At 42.1% G+C, this 7,221-nt stretch overlaps 1 protein-coding gene and 1 long non-coding RNA gene across 10 annotated transcripts in view; one reads left to right on the top strand and one right to left on the bottom strand.

The window, feature by feature from the left end:
- Window positions 1-6,448, bottom strand: part of LOC122562704 — a 10,277-nt gene extending 3,829 nt beyond the window's left edge. The window contains exons 1-2 of the long non-coding RNA XR_006315391.1: window positions 6,367-6,448; window positions 4,375-4,499 (exon numbers count right to left, since the gene is read on the bottom strand). This is a non-coding gene — a long non-coding RNA (uncharacterized LOC122562704). The remainder of the gene's footprint in view (window positions 1-4,374; window positions 4,500-6,366) is intronic.
- LOC122562703 (transmembrane protein 132C-like) overlaps window positions 1-7,221 on the top strand; it is a 1,065,724-nt gene that overhangs the window by 769,456 nt on the left and 289,047 nt on the right. The gene's annotated exons all lie outside the window — the stretch shown is intronic.

Raw genomic sequence — 7,221 nt, 5'->3', positions numbered from 1 at the left:
ATTGTCTCTACTCCCCTTCTTGAACAGGGGAGCTACATTTGCTATCCTCCAGTCTTCTGGCACTATTCCTGTCGACAATGATGATTTAAAGATCAATGTCAAAGGCTCGGCAATCTCCTCCCTGGCTTCCCAGAGGATCCTAGGATAAATCCCATCTGGCCCAGGGGACTTATCTATTTTCACACTCTGCAGGATTTCTAATACCTCTTCCTTGTGAACCTCAAACCCACCTAGTCTCGTCGCCTGTATCTCAGTATTCTCCTCGACAACATTGTAGTTTTCTTGAGTGAATGCTGTCGAAAAGTATTTATTTAGTGCTTCCCCTATCTCCTCTGACTCCACACACAACTTCACCACTACTATCCTTGATTGGCCATAATCTTACTCTCGTCATTCTTTTATTCCTTAAATACTTATAGAAAGCCTTAGGGTTTACCCTGATCCTATCCGCCAACAACTTCTCATGTCTCCTCCTGGATCTTCTGAGCTCTCTCTTTAGGTCTTTCCTGGCTACCTTGTAATCCTCAAGTGCCCTAACTGAGCCTTCACATCTCATCCTAACGTAAGCCTTCTTCTTGACCAGAGATTCCATTTCCTTTGTAAAACAAGGCTCCCGCGCTCTACAGCTTCCTCCCTGCCTGACAGGTACACACTTATCTTGGACACTCAGGAGCTTTTCCTTGAATAGCTCCACATTTCTAATGTGCCAATCCCCTGCAGTTTCCTTCCCCATCCTATGCTTCCTAAATCTTGCCTAATCGCATCGTAATTGCCTTTCCCCCCCGCTCTAACTCCTGCCCAGTGGTATACACCTATCCCTTTCTATCACTAAAGTAAACATAACAGAATTATGATCGCTATCACCAAAGTGCTCACCTACTTCCAAATCTAACACCTGGCCGGGCTCGTTATCCAGTACCAAATCTAGTGTGGCTTCGTCCCTTGTTGGACTGTCTACATACTGTGTCAGGAAGTCCTCCTGCACACACCGGACAAAAACTGACCCATCTATAGTACTCATACTATAGTGTTCCCAGTCAATATTTGGAAAGTTGAAGTCCCTCATGACAACTACCCTGTCTCTCTCACTCCTATCGAGAGTCATCTTTGCTATCCTTTCCTCTACATCTCTGGAACTATTCGGAGGCCTATAGAAAACTCCCAACAGGTGATCTCTGCTTTCCTGTTTCTAACCTCAGCCCATACTACCTCAGTTGACGAATCCCCTAACAACTGCAATACTGTCCTTGACCAACAATGCCACACCTCCCCCTCTTTTACCATCTTCTCTGTTCTTACTGAAACATCTAAATCCTGGGACCTGCAACAACCATTCCTGTCCATGCTCTACCAATGTCTCTGAAATGGCCACAACATTGAAGTCCCAGGTACCAACCCATGCTGCAAGTTTACCCACTTTATTCCGGATGCTCCTGGCGTTAAAGTAGACACACTTCAAACCAACTTCTTGCTTGCCGGTGCCACCTTGCATCCCTGAAACTTGATTTTGGACCTCCCTAATCTCAACATTTTCTATACTAGAGCTACAATTTTGGTTCCCATCCCCCTGCTGGATTAGTTTAAACCCACCCCAATAGCCTTAGCGAATTCCGCCCCCCAGGATATTGGTACACCTCTGGTTCAGATGAAGACCATCCTGCTTGTAGAGGTCCCACCTACCCCAGAAAGAGCCCCAATTATCCACGAATCCAAAACCCTCCCTCCTGCACCATCCCTATTGCCACGTGTTCAACTTGGAGGGGAACTTGCAGGTGATGGTGTTCACAAGTACCTGCTGCCCTTGTCCTTCTAGATGGAAGTGGTCGTGAGTTTGGAAGGTGCTGTCTAAGGATCTTTGAATTGCTGCAGTGCATCTTGTAGGTAGTACACACTGCTGCTACTGAGTGCCAGTGTTGGAGGGACTGAATGTGTGTAGATGTGTTGCCAATCAAGCAGGTTGCTTTGTCCTGGATGGTGTCAAGCTTCTTGAGTGTTGTTGGAGCTGCACCTATCCAGGCAAGTGGTAAATATTCCATCACACTCTTGACTTGTGTCTTGTACATGTAGGATAGACTTTAGGGTGTCAGAAGGTGAGTTACTCATTGCAGTATCCCAAGTCTCTGACCTGCTCTTGTGTTTATGTGGTGAGTCCAGTTGAGTTTCTGGTCAATGGTGACCTCAAGGATGTTGACAGTGGGGCATTCAGTGATGGCAATACCATTGTATGTCAAGGGGTGGTGTTGACTCTTATTGGGAATGGTCATTGTCTAGTGCAAATGTTACTTGCCACTTGTGAGCCCAAGCCTGGATATTGTTCAGACCTCGTTGCATTTGAGCACAGACTGTTTCAGTATCTGAGGAGTCGCGAATGGTGCTGAACACTGTCTTCAATAGGTAACCCCTTATTTTTGAGCAGTGAACCCCATTCTAGAATCTCCCACAAAAATAAATATCCCTTTCAGGACCTCTCAGGATCTTGGATGTTTCAATCAACTGGATCCAAGCCTGGTCTGTCCAACCCTTCCTCATAAGATTAATTGCCCATTACAAGTATTAGTTAGATAAATCTCCTCTAAACAGCTTCTAATACTATATCCTTTTTTTAAATTAACAGGACCCATACTATATACAGTCAAGTCATAGAGTCACAGAGATGTACAGCATGGAAACAGACCCTTCGGTCCAACCCATCCATGCCAACCAGATATCCCAACCCAATCTAGTCCCACTTGCCAGCACCTGGCCCATATCCCTCCAAACCCTTCCTATTCATATACCCATCCAAATGCCTCTTAAATGTTGCAATTGTATCAGCCTCCACCACTTCCTCTGGCAGCTCATTCCATACATGTTGCCCCTTAAGTCTCTTTTATATCTTTCCCCTCTCACCCTAAACCTATGGCCTCTAGTTCTGGATTCCCTAATCCCAGGGAAAAGACTTTGTCAATTTACCCTATCCATAACCCATAGTCTTACTAGACCATAAGGCTGCTCTCTCATTAGAGAGAGATGACTGTAGTGATTGAATCTGAGAACCACCATATCTCAGGTGAGGAGAGAGGTTGAGAAGGAGAGTCCTTCGCAGTAACCTCAGCTGGAGTTGGGAATTGAACCCACACTGTTGGCATCACACTGCTTTGCAAATCAAGCACCCAGCCAAGTGAGCTAAACAGATGATGTGGCCTCACTGATGCCCTGCATGGCTAAAGCATAAACCCGTGACATTTGTGTATGATGTTCCCTGCCAATGAATGATTATCGTGATGTGGAGGGCCGGTGTTGGACTGGGGTGTACAAATGTAAAAATCGCACAATGCCAGGTTATAGTCCAATAGATTTATTTTGAAGCACTAGCTTTCAGAGCGCTTCTCCTTCATCAGGTGGTCCTTATGATCTTATACTCCACAACCACCTGATGAAGGAGCAGTGCTCTGAAAGCTAGTGCTTCCAAATAAACCTGTTGAACTATAACCTTGTGTTGTGTGATTTTTAAAAGAATGGAAACATAACTTTCCCAGTTACTTGCTGTCGTTCATACTAACTATTTTGCAACTCATGCACTAGGACACCAACACGTCTCAGAATCGCAGTACTCTGTAATCTCTCACCACTTAGATAACTTTTTTTTATTTTTCATATCAAAATAGATAATTCTGTATTTTGTACATTTTTGTCTATTTTCTAGATCTTTGCCCATTCACTTCACCGATCTATATCTCTTTGCAATTTCCTTTCCCTTCAAAGCTTACTTTCCTATCTACCTTTGATTCATCAGAAAATTTAACAGCATACCTTCAGTCTCTTCATTTACATCATTGATAAAAATTGTAAAAGGTTGGCACTAAATCCTGTGGCACCCATTGCATCTTGCTAAGTAGAAAGTGATCCATTTTTATGCCAAGTGTTTCCTGTTTGTTACCAAATTCTCTAGCCAAGATGTTATCGCTTACAGCATGAGTTCTCATTTTCCACAATAAGTTTTGAAGGAGCACCTTACCAAATTCCTATAGGAAATATAGGCACAGTATATCCAGCAGTTCATCTTTAGCCACAGTGCATGACAATATTACCTATTCTGTTAGCTCTTGAAAAAAACTTCAGCAATTAAGTTAAACGTGGTTTTCCCTTAAAAAAACCCACACTGACTTTCCCTTATTAATGAACGTTATCCATATGATTGTAAATTCTATCCCAAAATATTGTTTCTAGAAGTTTGCTCATCACCAAAATTAAACTGACTTGTGTGTAGTTTTTTGGCTTATACAAGCACCTTTTGAGACTAGGGGACAACTTTTGCAACTTTCCAGTTCTCACACTGAGTCCAAGGAACAATGAAAAAAATATGGCCTGTGATTCTGCAATTTGTACTCTTACCTCCCTAGTAACCTGGGATGCATCTCACATGGTCCTGATGCCTTGTCAAACCAATTTCACCTTCTTATCAGTTTTGAAGCTTTTTAATGACTGAATTTCCTCCTCTATCACACAGCATCTGCTTCCTTGGTTAAAAAAAAACAGATGCAAAGCATTAATTTCATACCTCAGCCACACTCTGTGCTGCTATGTGTGTATTCTCATTTTGACCCTTAATCAAACCTACTTCTCTTTTCGCCACACATTATTTATTATTATTATTTGTGGAATTCACTACCCAGGAGTGCAGTGAATGCAGGGAGGTAGCCAAACTTTTACTTTGGGATGGGTTGAAGGATTCTGGAGAGTGGACAGGAAAGTAGAAGTGAAGCTGAAATAGGATCAGCATTGATTGTAATGAATACTGGAGCAGGTTTGTGGGACTGAATTGCTTTACTCCTGCTCCTAGTCCTTACATTCTTATTCATATGGCTTTAGAAAACTTTGGGATTTCCTTTATGTTAGTTGCCAGTCTCTTTTCATAATCTCTCTTTGTTTCTCCTCTTTTCTTTTTTTCTCCTCCATTTTAAACTTTTTGTGTTCAGCCTGCTTCTGAATTGTATTTGCTGCCTGTCTCCCATGACCCTTTGGTTCTAATTGATCTGGCTCAGTTCCAGTGTCTGCTCCATTGAAATCAGCTGTCATACTGTTAATTGTTCTTACACTAGCTTGCAATTATTTCTTTTCTTGTTCCAAAATCAACATTTACTTTCAAAAAGCTTGTTTTCCTGATAAACTGTGAATATATATTCAAGCTGCTAATTGTAAGATGAACACATATCAGAACTTTGATCAATTTTCTTCAGTTATAAAGCATGGCATATTTAATTTAACTTGAGGCCAGTGTGTCGCTCAGTGTTTAATTCCATGTAACTCTCCCAGGTTATTGCTAACAATTTTGGATATTGTATTCAGTATTTTTTTGAAGTGTTCACAACATGGCTGATGATTTATTTGGCAAATGCACTATCCATTGATTATTTACTGTGGATGTTTGATGAGGCCATGACATGGTTAAATCTTAATTGTTGACCATCTTTTTTTTTAATCTTTCATAGGATTAATGTCAGTCACAAGATATTTGGCCCATCATGTCCTTTCCAGCTCTCTGTCAGTCTCACATTCCTATTTGATCCCTGTAGAAAGGCATTGATGCCCATCCCTAATTGCTTTTGAGTTAATGGTTCTGAGCATTCTCTTGAACCATTGCTGTCCATATGGTGTCAGGCTTTCAATATGGCTGTTTGGGGTGGTGTTACACATTCTTGACTCAGTGACAATGAAGGAATGGCAATGTTGTTCCAAACCAGGAAGGTGCATGACTTGGGGTTGGGATGGGAACATGCAGATCATGGTGCTTCCAACCAGCTGCTACCTTTGTGCTGGATGAAGGTTGTGGGGTTGGAAGCAGCTCTCAAGCAAGGCATAGTGAGTTGCCGTAGTGCATTTTGTAGAGGTGTGCAGTGCTGTTGCTCTGTGCTGGGTGTGTAGGGAGTGAATGTTTAAGTTGTTAACTAGAGTGCTGATCAAGCAGCCTACATTTTGCTGGATGATGTTCAGCTTTGTTTGTGTTTTTAAAGCTACATTCATCCAGATAAGTGGAGAGTTGACTTAGACCTTCTCAATGGCTTTGTGCAGTAGGGAGTTGACTATCCACAGCCTCTGACCCAATATTATGTTCATGGCTGGTTCAAGTAAGTTTCTGGTCAATTATAAACCATAAGATGTGCATGGTGACAGATTCATTGATTAATAACTATACTGAAAATGGTTAGATTTCTCTTTCAGGACATGGTCGATGCCTAGCACTTGTGAAGCTACTTGTCATTTATCAGCCCATGACTGAATGTTGTTAGGGCTTGCTGCATATGGGCAAATTTAGGTTCAGTATCTGAAGAGTTACAAATGGTGCTGAAAATCTTGCAGTCATCAACAAACATCTTCACTTCTTACCTTCTGTTGCAGGGAGTGTCATTGATGAAGCAGCAGTTGAGCCTGGACCTCTGACAGTGATACTCTGAGATGTAGATGATTGGTCTCTAACAGCTACAATCACCTCCCTTTGTGTTAGGTGTCAATTCATTCTGTGAAGAGTTTCACCTGATTCCCATTGACTTCACTTTTGCTCACAGTCCTTAATGTTACCCAGTGCATACAACCTTCATCTCCAGGGCAATCACACTTCAGATCTTTAAAACATTCACATTTCAGTTTAGACTATAAGAACATCTAAATCAAGGTTGAAAAAGTTAAAAAAAATCACACAACACCAGGTTATAGTCCAACAGGTTTAATTGGAAGCACTAGCTTTCGGAGTGCTGCTCCTTCATCAGGTGGTTGTCCACAACCACCTGATGAAGGAGCAGTGCTCCGAAAGCTAGTGTGCTTCCAATTAAACCTGTTGGACTATAACCTGGTGTTGTGTGATTTTTAACTTCGTCCACCCCAGTCCAACACCGGCGTCTCCAAATCATGACTGGTTGAAAAAAGCATGGCCCTTAATGTTAACTCCTGTTTCCTCCACTGATTCTGCAAGACCTGTTGGAATATTCCCAGCAAGTTTCTTTTTTTTTATTGCAGAACCCAAATGAGCAACAGTGAGAAAGTTATTGCTGTGTGACTGCCCTGTGATAGCATTGTCAATTAATCTTTCCAACACTTTGCCAAAGCTTGAGAGTAAACTATTGGAGCTGGAAATGGCCAGATTGAATTGGATCTGCTTGATGTGCACAGGATATTTTTAAACCGCACCAGGGAGGTGCCAGTATTGGAAGGGGACTAGCTTTCTTGCACTGGAATACAAATTGG

Source organism: Chiloscyllium plagiosum, chromosome 25 (genome assembly GCF_004010195.1).
Source record: "Chiloscyllium plagiosum isolate BGI_BamShark_2017 chromosome 25, ASM401019v2, whole genome shotgun sequence".
In the NCBI taxonomy this organism is placed as follows: domain Eukaryota; kingdom Metazoa; phylum Chordata; class Chondrichthyes; order Orectolobiformes; family Hemiscylliidae; genus Chiloscyllium; species Chiloscyllium plagiosum.
The sequence above is the reverse complement of the archived record's forward strand: the minus strand, read 5'-3'. Positions and strand labels throughout refer to the sequence as shown.